Source organism: Ovis canadensis, chromosome 23, assembly GCF_042477335.2.
Source record: "Ovis canadensis isolate MfBH-ARS-UI-01 breed Bighorn chromosome 23, ARS-UI_OviCan_v2, whole genome shotgun sequence".
Lineage (NCBI taxonomy): Eukaryota > Metazoa > Chordata > Mammalia > Artiodactyla > Bovidae > Ovis > Ovis canadensis.
In genome coordinates this window covers 50,464,189-50,480,446 of record NC_091267.1, presented here as the reverse complement: position 1 = coordinate 50,480,446, position 16,258 = coordinate 50,464,189, and the positions used below count along the sequence as shown (strand labels likewise).

Sequence of the window (16,258 nt, the reverse complement as noted above, 5' to 3'; positions counted from 1 at the left end):
AGGTAATTGGTGCTAGAATGAGGATTTGTTATTTCCTCTGATAGTATAAACTAGAAACTTATGCAGTTTAGCAATATGTAGCAAGAGCTTTAACAAAGAAGGTCTTTGAAGTAAGTATATGGCTTAAGGAAATCCAGTCGAAAGAAATAACCCTGACACTAAATGTACAAGCAAAATAAGCAAAAGTAGACAAGTGGGATTACATCAAACTAACAAGCTTCTGCACAGTAAAGAAAACAGTCAACAGAATGAAAAGGAAACCTACAGAATTGGAGAGAATATTTACAAATCATATATATGACAAGAGGTTAATATATCCAAAAAACATAAGGAACTCTTAAAACTCAACTAAAAAATCAACAAATAACCCAATTAATAAAGGGGGAACAGACATTTCTTCAAAGATGTCCAAATAGCCAATAGGTAGGTATATGAAAAGATGCTCAACATCATTAATCATCAGGGAAATGCAAATCAAAACCACAATGAAATATCATATCACGCCTGTTAGGATGTATATAGTATCAAAAAAATAAAAGATAATACATGTTGGCAAGGATGGGAAAAAATTGGAATCCTTGTACAATGTTGGTGGGAATATAAATTGGTGAAGTCACTATGGAAAACAGTATGGAGGTTCCTCAAAAAATTAAAAATAGAACAGCCACATGATCCATCAATCTCACTTTTGGATAGTCATCCAAAATAATTGAAGGATTTGAAGGTCGAGGAAACAAATGTGTTTTTGAATTCTGTAACGTTTTCCCTTTGTAGCTTCTCCTTTTTGTATTTTGTCTCCATAAGAAATATCAAGTGAAGCTAAGCGATCAATGATGGGGCAGTCAGGGTTTTGGTAAAATAAGATTCAGGGCTGTGGGTTTGAGAAGATTGGCAATGGCCACCATGCAGCCTGGCTGGTGACAGACACATGGACATGTGCTCCTCAGGGTGGAAACTCCCTGATTCTTGACCCGCATGCGCACACTTGAACGCAAAGAGAAAAGTCACTCTTAGGTCCCCCTGGACGTCCTTCAGGGCAGATCCCTGGGACAGTGCAGGGCTAAGCGCTGGCAAAATTAATTTTTTTTCCTTCTCTGTTTGCTGCTGCTGCTGCTGCTGCTAAATCGCTTCAGTCGTGTCCGACTCTGTGCGACCCCGTAGACGGCAGCCATTTCCTTCTCCAATGCATGAAAGTGAAAAGTGAAAGTGAAGTCACTGAGTCGTGTCCAACTCTCAGTGACTCCATGGACTGCAGCACACCAGGCTCCTCCGTCCATGGGATTTTCCAGGCAAGAGTACTGGAGTGGGGTGCCATTGCCTTCTCCTCTTCTCTGTTTAGATTTATAAATTGGAGGCTGATGAAGCAATAGGACATCTTTGAGCCTGGGATCTAGTGAAACACAGGCTGTTTTCCTTAGAGGAATATATAGGTTAGGGAAAAAAAATCTGAATTGAATTTATTTTGCTCACACCTGCCAGGTTATAGCTACTGCTATAAAAGAAAGTTTTGCTAGATCATAGCCAGGGAAAATTTGTGTATCTTCAGAACCTGCTTCCTGGTCTCTTCAGAGGGCCTGTTAATAAATCCTCAGATGGGGATGGGAAGGAGAGGATACTTTCCTGGCACAGAAAATATTAATTTAAAAATTTGACAGAAAACAGCAAAATTCTGTAAAGCAATTATCCTTCAATAAAAAATAAATAAATTAAAAAATTTGATCAAGGCAGTTCAGCAGTAAACCTGTACACTGTCTCCTAAAAAGTATTCTTCTGCTGCTGAAAAATTTTTTTAAGTCACAGAGAACTACAGTGGGCCTGGCAGAATTCCTTTTTGTTTCTATTCGGTGGGGGTTTAAGCTTTAAAAAAACCCAGAAATTCTGTCATCTATACTTTTCCATATATGTCACTACAAAATTAAAGAAAATCAGGCCACTAAAAATGACCTGTGACCATGCAGCCTTCCCAGGTGGTGCAAGTGGTAAAGAATCTGCCTGCCAATGCAGGAGACACAAGAAACTTGGGCTCAGTCCCTGGGTTAGGAAGATCCCCTGGAGCAGGAAATGGCAACCCACTCCAGCATTCTTGCCTGGAGAGTCTCAGAGACAGAGGAGCCTGGTGGTCTGTAGTCCATGGAGTCAGACATAACAACACACATGCACACATGGTATGCAGCCTTAAAGGGCATATGACATCTGTCTGGACTGGGGTTCCTGAACTTTCTTCATTATCAGAACGTTCCTTAAGTGGCATAGCTGGCTGTGAAATGTTTATTTTCCACACCTCCCAGCCTCAAAAGTCTTCCTGGTCCCGTGGGAGACATCAGCTCTGAAAGAGGGAAAATGGTCTTTGGCTTTCTAGCATCTTTCCCCCCTCGTTTCTGTTTCTTTGTCTTCCTGCACACCTCTCTTCTACATGGATACACACAGAAACGCCACACAGGCATGCAGACACAAATACACAGACTCTATGCACACTCAATATGATGCACACACACACACTTGTAGACACCACCCACACATGCTCACAAACACCATGTGCACACACAGGTACCATACACAGACATCACACGCACATACACGGACATCCCCCCTCTCCACATATGCAGGAATAGACTTAGATTTAGGCTTCTGCTATATATTAGTGGCTTTTAATGATATTTTTGTTTTTGTGGCTTTGCCACAGTAATATTGTTTGGCAGTATTTGATATCATCTGAGAGCCCCTATAGAGTTAGATCTCACTGTTTATTTAAGACCTCTCTGGTTCTGTATGACCTAAGGCAAACTGCTCTTCTTTATTGGGCTCTTGTAAGTAATCATGAGGCAGGATTAAAAACAGGCAGGCATGAGGAAATATGGAAAGATTAAAAAAGGAAGGCCTGATTGTATGAAGACTGTCTTGTTCTGCCTGCTGCTCAGTCACTAAGTTGTGTCTGACTCTTTATGACCCCGTGGACTATAGCCCACCAGGCTCCTCTGTCAATGGGATTTTCCAGGCAAGAATACTGGAGTAGTTTGCCATTTCCTTATTCAGGGCATCTTCCCAACCCAGGGATCAAACATGGGTCTCCTGCATTGCAGGTGGATTCTTTACTACTGAGCCACCTGGGAAGCCCTTTGTTCTGACAAAAAGTCCAATAAAATCAGGGTTCTAGTGAATTTGCTAATTCTTTTTAGTTTACTTCAGTGTAGGAAAATACACGCTGAACTTGAATCTTTACTGAAAAATGCAAATATGTGAGTATACAATTATTTGTGAAATTCAAACTATTAACTGATTATCACAAATAACATTAACAAAGAAGAATCGTTTCACTTCTAATGTTATTCTTGGTTAAGAAAAGCTAAGAGGGAGCCTGAGAAATGAATATGTTGATTGCAGGTTATAGAAAGAGGTGGTTAAAAAACCCAGCTTCTTCTTATAATAAAAATGATAGATTCTTAAACTGTAGGAAAAGTATAAAATGCAATGTAAAATTGATATCAGTAAAAATATTATTATCAGGGAAGAAAACATCAGGAAAAGAAAACTTCATAATATGTGAAGTCAAATATAAACTTTAGAAGACCAAGAACTTGCTTGGGATTATTGTTAATTTATAGAAATAAAGGCAAACACAACTTTGTAAGTCATCATTTCTTTTTAATTGAATGGTAGTGGAATGAAGAGTAGTTTCCAATTTGAACTAGGAAGATTTTCCTAGATTTTATGCAAAAGCAAGAAGTAATGCTTTCATATAATATAAATTCCTCAAAGAAATGTGATGGATTATTTTTAAGAAGGAACTGGATATTTCTAATTCATCGAGTTTTTACGGTCTATAAATGTACAGTTTTCTAAACTTAAAAATGTATTATAAGAAGTCTTTTAAATTTTCTCTCCAAAATACTGAACTGTTGGGGTTTTATCTTTAGTCTTGGACTGTGCAAAGAGGCTGTTGACCTTCACTGTCAATGCACAGAAATTTATGTAATTCTCCAAGTAGAATAATGAATGTCATTCACATGACAATGTTGAGATTCTTCTGTTTGATCGCAGTGTTTTCAGAGTGAAAGAAACATTCAACAGTTGGAGGTTCAAAGTTCTAAATGTGACCTTCAGTAAGATGTCTCATTCAGCTTCGTTACACAAAGTCTTTTCTTGTTGGCTTCAGGTAGGCTTGAAAAGAGTTAAAAGAGAGTTTTAATTATGAACTAAATTGAAAACAGGATTTTTATTTTTGTTACTAATGCAAAAATCTCTTTAAATCATACAGTGGAAAAAACCACAAAGAAATGCCTATTTCATATTGAGCAGATTTGTCTATATGAGTACAAAGGCGGAGACAATTCTTTGTTGTATTCTTTCGCTTTTTTCAGGTTCTGACTCCTTGTGTAGGACTTTGGATTACAATTGATTCTATACTGAATGGAGGAAAGAGTGTGTAACAGTGATGAATAATTTTTGTTGTATGAAGTGCAAAGTCGCCCTCACAGGACCTAGAAAATGTTCTCCCGCATCTTTGGGAGTTTTCTGTCAAAATATATTTGAAAAAAAAAAAAAAGATTAAAACTTTCCAAAAGGCCTTTCACTGATTGAAGAGAAGTTTGAGGACTGAGGAGGAGGATAGTAAGCAGAAGAGTATGAATCATGTACTGAATTGTGCCTCAATGCAAAGGCATACAAAGCAATGAGCACACACGTAGCCTACTCTTCAAGAAATTAGGAATGCTGTATCCAGAGCTTAAATCCTTTCTTGAGCCTTTGGAGATATTTGCAAAGTAATCTAACCTTTCAGTCTGAGTTGGGGATGATAGTGTGGGTGTTGGAGTGAGAGCGATTTAACTGTGACACTTACTGCTTCATTGATCACCAGGCTTTATTCAGAAGGTGAGACATGCCTGGCAGTTGTCAGCCAGGTACTATGTGCCGGTCCCTCAGAACAGGTTAACTCGAAGGAAGAATATGTACATAGTCTCTTCAGAGAGAGAGAGTGAATCAGTTTAGGTTATGTTCTGGTAGCAAACAGTCCCAAATCATAGCACCCTAAAATGGTTCTAAGCCTTCTACTTGGGTTGAGGATTATGGGGCAATCATTCATACACAGTTCCCTGGTGGCTCAGAGGTTAAAGCGTCTGCCTCCAATGTGGGAGATCCAGTTTTGATCCCTGAGTAGGGAAGATCCCCTGGAGAAGGAAATGGCAATCCACTCCAGTATTCTTGCCTGGAGAATCCTATGGACGGAGAAGCCTAGTAGGTTACAGTCCACGGGGTCGCAAAGAGTCGGACACGACTGAGCGACTCCACCTTCACCTTCATTCATACACGCAAACACATGCACACACACACACACATGCACACACTCCTTGTGGGAAAAGAAGGAATTTAAAAAATAAAAAGTATAATTTTATATTGTGTCCTCATCAGATTACTAAAAAAAAAATATTTTGATTGATCCCTAGTGAGGTTTAATTGAGAAGTTTATGTTATCTGGAGGATAGCTTAATAATTTCTATTTTTTCTGAACCTAAACATCACTTACGTGTATGTGTGTTAGTTGCTCAGTTGTGTCCATCTCTTTGCAATGCCATGGACTGTAGCTGGCCAGGCTCCTCTGTGCATGTAATTCTCCAGGCAAAAATACTAGAGTGGGCTGCCTTTTCCTCCCTCAGGGGATCTTCCCCGGCCAGGGATCAAACCCTAGTCTTCTGCATTGGCAGGTGGATTCTTTACCACTGTGCCACCTGGGAAGCCCAAAATTTAACTTAGAGCATATTAATTACGAACAAGTTCCAATCCTTTTTGGACCTCAATCAGAGGCTAGAATATCCTTATGTTTGCTTACTTCTCATGGTCCCCTTCTCTCCTACCTTTAACATGTAACTTATCTTACACTTGGTACAAATACTCTTTATCTTCTTAAGTATACACAGTCATAAATTAAATAATTTATTTACAATCTCAGTAGGAAATTCAAACCTTTACCTGATCGTAGTATTAATGTTTTAAAATGTTTCCCATGTGTATTTTTAAAGCATCTTATCTTTAAATGCTGTCTTTGAAGTTATAGTCTTTGAAAAAGAGATCCTTTTCTATTAACTCGAACTATAGTATGACTAGTTCAATTTGCCAAGATCTCTAAGTGCCTGTGGATTATCCAGGAATGTACCAGGGGATTGTGTGTACAGTTGCTGAGGCAACTTAGTGAGGGCAGAGAAGGGACAAGCCTGGTCCTGTTTCAGCCCCTAGAGTTTCAACTTTGTAAAATCTAGTTGAGATAAAGTATACACAATAGGGCTTCCCAGGTGGCTCAGTGGTAAAGAATCCACCTACCAAAGCAGGAGATGAAAAGAAATGCAGGTCCAATCCCAGGGTCAGGAAGATTTCCTGGAAAAGGAAATAGCCACCCATTGCAGTATTCTTGCCTAGAGAATGCCATGGACAGAGGAGCCTGGCGGGTGACAGTCCAGGGGGTTGCAAAGAGTCAGACATGACTAAGAGACTGAGCACAGCAATACACTGACAGCTGGCAGCTATTCACTAATCCTCTTAAGTCTGATGATAAGAACTGGAAAGTGGGGGTAAGAACTGGAAAGTGGGGGTAAGAACTGTACCCACTCCCCCAGATAGAATTATTGTAAAAAGTAAGTCAATTATAGCATAGAAGTGCTCAGATCAGGGGCTAACACAGTCAAGTAGTCTAGTCTATACACATATGCAATAACATGAGAATATACACCCACATAGAAGTTTTTTGTATGAAAAACATTTTTGGAAATATCTCAAGGACTGAAAGTACTAGAAATATGAGCTTATTGGAAAGTCTGGAAAAGATGAGGCAGCGTTTCTTTTATGAAAGAAAAGGCAGATTTCGTAGAAAAGGAAACTCCTCTTGTCTGGTAACCTCACTGGCCACCGTCTGACTTTGTTCATTAGAAGAATCCAAGCAGAGGAACCTGCTGGTTGCAGCAAAGGTTGGAGCACAGTGGGTTTCAGGTGCTTAGCAGGAGATATACAGCCACATTCCGTGTTCCTGGACACTTTCCGTCAAGGAGGGGTATATTCTGTCGATATTATCTGAAAGATGCCTGCATCCATGGGGTCAGACTCATGTCCTTGGGCAGTTTTTGTTTTCTTACAGAGAATCAAAATTTAAAAGAAGTTTGTGAAAGAACAGCTTTGACTGTGAGAGGCAAAAGATCAATATGAAGCTTGATCTGACCTGAGGAACTTAGGGAGTTCTCAATTTTATTATTTTAGAATTTGTATGGGGTTATTTGTATGTTTATATCTGTCTGTCTGTATCTATTAATATCTTTTTATCTATCATCTATCTATCTAGACATATATGGTATACTAGAACAATAAAATACTGATTTGAATGATGAATTTGAATTCTGATTTCATTTTTTAGTAACTGTCCTTTAGGTGTTAATAAATGTCTCTGAACTTGAGCTTTTTGCATCTTCGAAAGTTCTTATTTACCTCACAGAGTTGAGTGAGATATTTATGTAAAAGAATTTATAAACAATGAGAGTCACACGTTAGTTATCCCTAATACAGTCTAGAGAATTTTACTACATATTTATAGAAAGTAGAATTAGATTATCTGTTATTGTGCTCTAAAGTAGATGGCAATATTTTTCAGTTGTGTTATTATAATTCTTGGTGATATGAAGATAAAACTTTAGTTATCAGATTTGCTTAATTGGTTCATACTTTGACATTCCCCATTTCACCAACAACACCCACTGGAGAATTATAGCAACAGCATAATATATTTTCTTATTGGTAATTGGAGAAACACATAACGTTAACTTAATCTGGTTCAAATCAACATTTTCTTTTTCTAATTTAGTGTCACAAACTATACCATTAGTGAATTAGCACTTTGAATTGAGACATTGTATATACAAGAGTCCATTATTAAAATTCAAATAATGTATCTTTAGAAAGAATAACAAAATAACGTGTGATTTTTTGATAATTAACATTGTATAGAAAAGAAATAAGATTCAAGATGACATTATCCTTGTAATTTTGAGGCATGTCTGTCATCCTATTTAGCTTTATTAATCTAAGCCCTAATTTTGAGTTTCAGATGCATTAAAAAAAATAACTTGATATGATTCTAATATCACTTTGGGTATCAAAGAATAATATACAGCAACTTAATATAATTTTATTTTAACAGGTATCAGAGAAAAGTGGATCAACTGCAACAGTATCCAGAAAATATTTTATTAATTATAAAGAAAGGACGTTTCATCAAAGTGTTCCATCCAAAGGTCTAGTTCATAAACATTTTGTTTTATTTTTCTCATATAGTCTCTTAAAGTTCGTAATGAGATTTTTATAAGATCAGCAAGCCTCAGAGCAGTAATAATTAAGAATCTGAAGGTGTTAGGAAAAAACCAAAATTAAATTTAGTTTGATATTGACTGAACATGATGAAACAAATTTTTGTTAACAATCTTAACAGAATATTGAAAGAAGAGAAATCCCTCTTAAACCTTTCTTATTCTAAACCTCCTTCTATCAGCTTTACCTTCCTTCTCTCGTTTGATAGCAAAAATACTTGAAAATTACCAATACCTATTTCTATCTTCATCTTTAACTTTGTCTTCAACCCTCTGCAATCTGGTTGATGTCTGCATTGTATTTACAGATTTTGAGAGATTAATTATTTGTTAGGCATGGTACATGGGCTTCCCTGGTGGCTCAGACTGTAAAGAATCCGCCTGCAATGCAGGAGACCTGGTTCAGTCCCTGAGTTGGGAAGATCCCTTGGAGGAGGAAATAGCAACCCACTCCAGTATTTTTGCCTGGAGAATCCCCACTGACAGAGGACCCTGGTGGGCTACAGTCCATGGGGTCACGCAGAGTTGGACACGACTGATGCAACTGAGCACGCAACGCAGGCGTGGTACTAACAATTTACATATATTATCCTTCTTTTCTTAACAGCTATCCTGTGGCTAGGTATTAGGAATTTCATTCGACTTTGGAGAAAGGAATGGCTACCCACTCCAGTATTCCTGCCTGGGAAATCCCAAGGACAGAGGAGCCTGGCAGGCTACAGTCCATGGGGTTGCAGTCGGACACGACTGGGAGACTAAACAACAACAAGCAAGGCATGATGCTAACAATTTACGTATGTTATTATTCTTTTCCTGACAACAGCCTCGTGGTTAGGTATTAGGAATTTTGTTTGCTTATACTGAAATGGCTCCAGAAAATCACTCTATTCATCAGGATTGTTTGATTACTAATAAGAGACACAGACTCAAACTTCCTTAAGTAAAGAGGAAGTGTTGGGTCATACGATTGAAAAGTGCAAGACTTAACACTGGCCAGGAATTTCCTTTCTCCCTCTCTTGGGTCTGCTTTCATTCTCAGGCGGGAACACGCCACACAGTAACAAAGATGGCCAATATCCGATGTAAGTTCACATTTTACCAGTTTATCAAAATGCTAATGAAATGAAAGAGAAATGAAAACAGTGACTCGATCCCAGAAAAGAGGCCAGAGCTGACTTTTAGAGGTCAAACTTGGATTATGTGCTCATCTGAGAAAACAGGAGAAAACCCTTGTAACATTAGGCTAAGAAAAATTTCTCAAATAGGACTCCAAAAGCGTGATCCACAAAAGAAAAAATAGGCACATCAGAGCATTTGGTGTCTTTATTGAATCTTACATCCATGCAGCGCTGGCCATTGATCATAATTCCTACTTTGTTGTGACTTTTTCCTCTTTCCTTGTAAGTTCAGGTTTTTTGTTTTTTAAAACATTTATTGGGATTTGCTGGGTCTTAGTTGCAGTATGTGGGATCTAGTTCTCGGACCAGGGATTGAATGTAGACCTCTTGCATTGGGAGTGTGGAGTCTTAGCCACTGGACCACCAGGGAAGTCCCATCAGTTCAGTTTAAGAGGAATTGTTGTTTATGTATGTATATATATATTTATTTAGCATGCCAGACACTGTACTGGATACTGGGTAGACACTAGGGACAGAGTAATGTTCCATTCCCACCACTGGTTATTATATTCAGTTTAAAAAATTTTAGCTCTTCTAGTGGATGCATAGTGGTTTCTTACTGTACTCTTAGTTTGTCTTTCCCTAAGATATTGAGCATCTTTTCGTATGTTTATTCAACATCCATAGACCTTCTTTGGTGGGCTTCCCTGGTGGCTCAGCAGAAATAATCCACCTGCCAATGCAGGAGATACAGATTCGATCCCTGGGTCAGGAAGATCCCCTGGAGGAGGAAATGGCAAACCCACTCCAGTATTCTTGCCTGGAGAATCCCACGGACAGAGGAGCCTGGAGGGCTACAGTCCATGTGGTCATACAGAGTCGGTCATGACTGAAGCGGCTTAGCATGCAGCACAAACAAGGGATACATAAACATATATTTTTTGACAGCCTGGAATAAAATTCTTCCTAGTGTAAATATAATGTCTACTGCAAAAGAGTTGGGCAATTAAAAGGTTAACTTTAGAGGTGTTTCCACCTGTCACTCCTCATAATCACTCTCCCTTGAGTGGCAATGTGGAAGAAACGCTGTCATTCATTGGACCAGCCTTCTTCTGAGGAGGTATCTGGGGTAGACAGGTGTGGTTCTGTGACTTGGGGCATGAACAACCATAGACATGTGTCCAAAGGAATCAGTTCTGTCAACAGTGCTCAGAGACATCCTACCTACACACTCGCTTAGGAGAGATCATTCAGGATACACTCAGCTTAAAGCAAAATGTACCTCTGATGTCAAGCCCCAGTTTTCTTCAGAGAAATAGCAGCTATGGCTATTAGGAAAGGAATTATGACACTTTTTAGAATGGAAAAAAGAACCCAATAAACCCTATGATACTACATATTATAAGAGAAATTTAAAAACTGATAGAAGAGCATTATTCCCTCATTTATAATGTTGAAGTCAGACATACAGGGAAAAAAGGAATATAGGTTATGGGGAAAAGAATGAATGTGTGAGGTTATAAATGGAAGAAAGGGTCACAGATGGATTTTTAAAGTAGAGTTTCAGTAAATATTTTGTTAGAAAAGTAGAAGTAAATAAGGAGAAATATATGCACATTTAGATGTGTCTCCTTCTTCTAGTAATAATAAAAATTATAGTTTTTTGTCTCTGAATCTCTTTGTGAGAAGTAAATACTAAAGACATGATGATTTTGGTAGTTGATATTCACTTTTTTGAATATATAGATTTGCAAAATAGCTCGAAATATCTTCTTGCTGTGATTTCTGTGTTTTGAATGTAGCAAAGAATGTTCAAAGTCTGTATAAATAAAAGAGAGCAGAAATGTGTGCTTAAGGGCTGGTTCTAGGAAGGAAAAAAACTGGACACTCAAGCTTCATAGAACTGTCTACACTTTCAAGTCTGTATCTCAGAATTTGTTTTGTCATATTACAAAGTTCTAGTGGAGCCTGATGTAAGTTCAGCCCTGGGTTCCTGCATGTATATTTTATTTCCATGGTAAGGAGATGAAAAAAGTGATAGTGATGAATAACAAGGTCCAATAAAGGAGTCAGTGGGAAAAGAGTGAAACTGAAGTGAGGGAAATGTCTTCAAATCTGAAGCACCTTTGTTTTGTTGTATCAAAAACACTGTGTGTTCAAAATAGGAGAGATTATCTGTGAGTTTGAATAGTTCTCTGATTTTTATCTTTCTTGCAGGTCTGATTTGGAAGGAGATATTAGAGAATACCCTCTGGTGAAATTAATATGAAATCCTTCAGTTACAGTATCTCCTTTATTCTGTTGCTATAGTGATTATGTTTCCTTTCTCATTAGAGTGGATATTCAGAAGCTCTCTTTGCAATTTATAATGCTGATTAATTAATTGATAATTCCCATTAGGTGTGGGGCTTCCCACGTGGCTCAGACGGTAAAGAATCTGCTTGCAATGCAGGAGACCCAGGTTTGATCCCTGGGTCGGGAATATCAGCTGGAAAAGGAAATGGCAACCCACTCCAGTATTCTTGCCTGGAAAATTCCATGAACAGAGGAGCCTGATGGGTTTGCAAAGAGTTGAACAAGACTGAGCGACCAACACTTTCAGCTCATTATGTGTTTTCTGGCTGGGATGTAGAATCTTAGGGTACTTTTCTGATACTTGTTTCTTTATGGAACAGAGAAATCTGATGTCAACCTAAAATTCAAGTAAGTCTCAAAGAATTTGTTTCTATAAAGAGATGGGTGAAGATAGTAATAATGTTCTTGCTACTGCTATACAAGCTTATCACCTAGAACTTCCAGGAGCCTCCTTGAACCATGAGGAGGATTTTGGGAGGGTGATAGTTACCTTCCTCCAACATCCTCCTTAATCTCTATCATGTGGAAAGGAAGATAAACTCATTTTAGGTATTGTCCACCATCGCAGCATCCCAAGTGGCACTAGTGATAAAGAAGATTCTGCCTGCCAATGCAGGAAATGTAGGAGATGCAGGTTTGATCCCTGCAATGGGAAGATCCCTTGGAGGAGGATATGACAACCCACTCCAGTATTCTTGCCGGGAGAATCCCATGGACAGAGGAACCAGGAGGGCTATATCCCATGGGGTCACAAAGAGTCAGACACAACTGAATGTCTGAGCACCTGAGCACTATTGCTTGTTATTTCACTGATTATTTTTTTAAATAATAAAATTGACATGTTATTTGTAATGTTTCTTAAAGGAAGCAAAAGTTTAGGTCCACATATTTTGCAATTGCCTCTATCATGTTGTATTAAATAGTTTTTGACTCTAAATTATGAACTATACGTAGTTTAATTTGTTTCTTTAAATTGTTACCTTTGATGTAAACTGCATCCATTCATTAAGATACTTCTAGCATGTTGAAGGCCGGAGGAGAAGGGGATGACAGAGGATGAGATGGTTGGATGGCATCGCCGACTCAATGGACATGAGTTCGAGCAAACTCCAGGAGGTGGTGAAGGATAGGAAAGCCTGGCATGTTGCGGCCCATGGGGTCGCAGAGGCAGACACAACTGAGCAACTGAACAACAACAAAAGCATGCTGACATTGTATAGCTTCTGATTTGGGATAGAGATGACACCTCTTTTAAGTGAGCTTTATCTTTCAATTATAAAGAAGGCCACATAAGAAATGCTCATCCTTGGAGTGTGCTGTATGTGGAAGGAGATAGACAGTAATGACTTTGTGCCATATTGACATACATTGTGTATGTATTTTGAAATTGTTCTCTTTTTTCTTTTAATAGTTCTCTCACTCAGTTCTTGAGTGAAAACTCTGTATGGGCAAAGGTTGTGCATTTTACTTCTTATACTGCATTCTTTAAAACTTTTAAATCACTCTGCTAGTTATGTTTGAGACATTTGGTACGGGCTTCTCATATAGATGGTGTTATCAATGCATCCATACAGCTGCAAAAGCCCTGGTGCACAGGTAGGGTTTCCAGGTTCAACGTTTCCAGTGGCCGTTAGTACTTAACCTCCTCCTCTTCGATTTCCTCATTTATAAAATGATATGACAGTTTCTGCCCTACCGAACAAAGGATTGCTGAAAGAGTCAAATTGACTTTATATTAAATAATAAAATACTATAAAATATTAAGTAATAAAAGCACAGGCAGGTGGTTTTTCATAATTTCATAATACAGCTTGAAACAGTAAAGTTAAACCTTTCCATTCCAAATGAGCTAGTGTTAAAATTGAGTGTAACTGATAAAAATGAATGTCAAACCAAACAGCAAATGACTTAAACTTTAGCACACTTTATTTTTAATTTTTTTGAGATAACTAGAGTTCTCATAGCAAGATGCTTCATCCTATGCTTTGATGAAGTACATGCCTTAAAACCTTTCAGCATAAAAGGATAGAGAAGAACTCTTATCTTGGGTCATGATGGAATTAAATATAATGACAACCTCTTCAGTAGGAAAGCAGTGCAATAGGGATAAATAAATATATATTTTTGACAGCTGAGGTAGAATTCTTTCTAGTGTAAATACAGCCTCTACTGCAAAAGAGAGCTGGGAGATTAAAAGATTAACTTTAATGTTTATGAACTAAGCTCAGTTTTTTTTTTTTTTTTTAGGAAAAGACACTTTATTGAGCAAGTTTACAATAATAGGTAACTTTTTATGGAATAATTTTGGTTAACAATTTGAACTTTGGCATAGCTTACTAAGAAACCAAGATAAATCATGAAGGCAGTTTTTAAAATGTCTATTTCTATTCCTAATCTTGTATTAATAAAACTCTAGCACTTCAAGACAAGAGAAATATTTACATACGCTTATAGTTTGATGCAATTAATCAAATATAGAAGCAGAACTTTACACTTTACTAAGGAAGGACATCCAGAAATGCCGTCTTCTAAATGTAACTCTATTTTTCTGTCCAAAGGGAAGGAATTGTGCCTTCTGTGGAAATATGGTGGTTTGTATACAAAAAGAAAACCCATACAAAGAAATATAAAAATGATACCACAGAGAGATTATTATAGGGAATGGGAATACTTTTATTGCTCTCACTATCTATATCACTAAAATGAGCTCAGTTTGATCATTCTTAATTTAGTATCTGCGATAATGGAAGATGATAAGAATCTTTCCTACAACAAAGCTCTAGCTGTTAATAAATACACAAAAAGAAAGCTCCCACTTTCAGTGTTGAAAACAGGAACTATATTATTCTTGGATCTGAGAAGGAAAAAGTGAAAGTGTTAGTCACTCCGTTGTATCTGACACTTTGCGACCCAATAGACTGTAGCCTGCCAGGCTCTCTGTCCATGGAATTCCTCAGGCAAGAATACTGGAGTGAGTAGCGATTCCTTTCCCCAGGAGATTTTCCTGACCCAAGGGTTGAACCCAGGTCTCCTACATTGCAGACAGATTTTTTTTTTTTTTTTTTTACCACTGTGGCTCTGGATTTGAAAATGGGATATTCTTATTAGTTGAAGCTTGCTTTACTAAGTTGCTTCAATAAGTTTTTCTTGATGCCCTTCATTTTCTCTCTCTCTTTTTAAATATAGGATATATGGAAAAAATGTCAATGAGGTCAGAAATGTAGAATTTGACTGAAAAAAAAAAACTGTGATGCTAAAAGGAACCTAGAATCCTAGTTATAAATGAATTTATTTAAGTGTGTTAAAGTTTTAGGTAAAGCAGAACCCAGTCACCCAACTAAACGGTATCCAGCACATTAAATTCTTCTTTCAAAGATGTATCAAGTTGATAAAAATTTGAGTTTGAATGAGATTGATCAGGCATTAGGTCATGAAAACTGAAAATATCTCAAAAGTCTAAATCCCTGAGACAAACAAACAAAACCAAATTAAGCTGCTGTTTTATCTCCTAGTACAAAGCATTCAGAATCTATGGACAACTAAAATAATCATTTAATAAAAAACTTTGAAGCTTAATGAAGGTAAAAGAACTGTATGAACCAGTGATGAAACAGTAGGGAAGGATTAGAAGTATTTTAGAATAATCTCTTGAGATCTCATTAGTGTTTAAAGAGTCTGAAATTCCTCTTAGTCCTCAGAAATTATATAACATTTTGAAATAGCTTAACTGAGTATGAAATATGTATTGTCAAAGATTTAGAAGGATTGTTTTCACTTTTATAGAAATATATTAAAAATGTTATGTGTATTTACCTGGACCCAAAATGGGAAATAGATGGGGAAACAGTGGAAACAGTGGCAGACTTTATTTTTTGGGGCTCCAAAATCACTGCAGATGGTTTGCAGTGATTGCAGCCAGGAAATTAAAAGACACTTACTCCTAGGAAGGAAAGTTATGACCAACCTACATAGCATATTAAAAAGCAGAGATATTACTTTGCCAACAAAGGTCCATCTAGTCAAGGCTATGGCTTTTCCAGTGGTCATGTATGGATATGAGAGTTGGACTGTGAAGAAAGCTGAGCACCGAAGATTTGATGCTTTTGAACTGTGGTGCTGGAGAAGACTCTTGTGAGTCCCTTGGACTTCAAGTAGATCCAACCAGTCCATTCTGAAGGAGATCAGTCCTGGATACTCATTGGAAGGAATGATGATGAGGCTGAAACTCCAGTACTTTGGCCACCTCATGTGAAGAGTTGACTCATTGGAAAAGACTTTGATGTTGGGAGGGATTGGGGGCAGGAGGAGAAGGGGACGACAGAGGATGAGATGGCTGGATGGCATCACTGACTCGATGCACATGAGTTTGGGTGAACTCCGGGAGTTGGTGATGGATAGGGAGGCCTGGCGTGCTGCGATTCATGGGGTCGCAAAGAGTCGGACACG

General features: G+C 37.9%; 1 long non-coding RNA gene across 5 annotated transcripts in view; it reads left to right on the top strand.

The window, feature by feature from the left end:
* The window catches only part of LOC138428105 (uncharacterized), a 147,263-nt gene that overhangs the window by 70,563 nt on the left and 60,442 nt on the right, over positions 1-16,258 (top strand). For 2 of the 5 annotated variants that reach the window (XR_011252272.1, XR_011252271.1), the window contains 3 exons: positions 8,174-8,267; positions 8,947-9,113; positions 11,675-12,749. This is a non-coding gene — a long non-coding RNA (uncharacterized lncRNA). Of the gene's footprint in view, positions 1-8,173; positions 8,268-8,946; positions 9,134-11,674; positions 12,751-16,258 lie in introns of those variants that run through there. The other 3 variants (XR_011252268.1, XR_011252269.1, XR_011252270.1) reach the window with 3 other exon arrangements.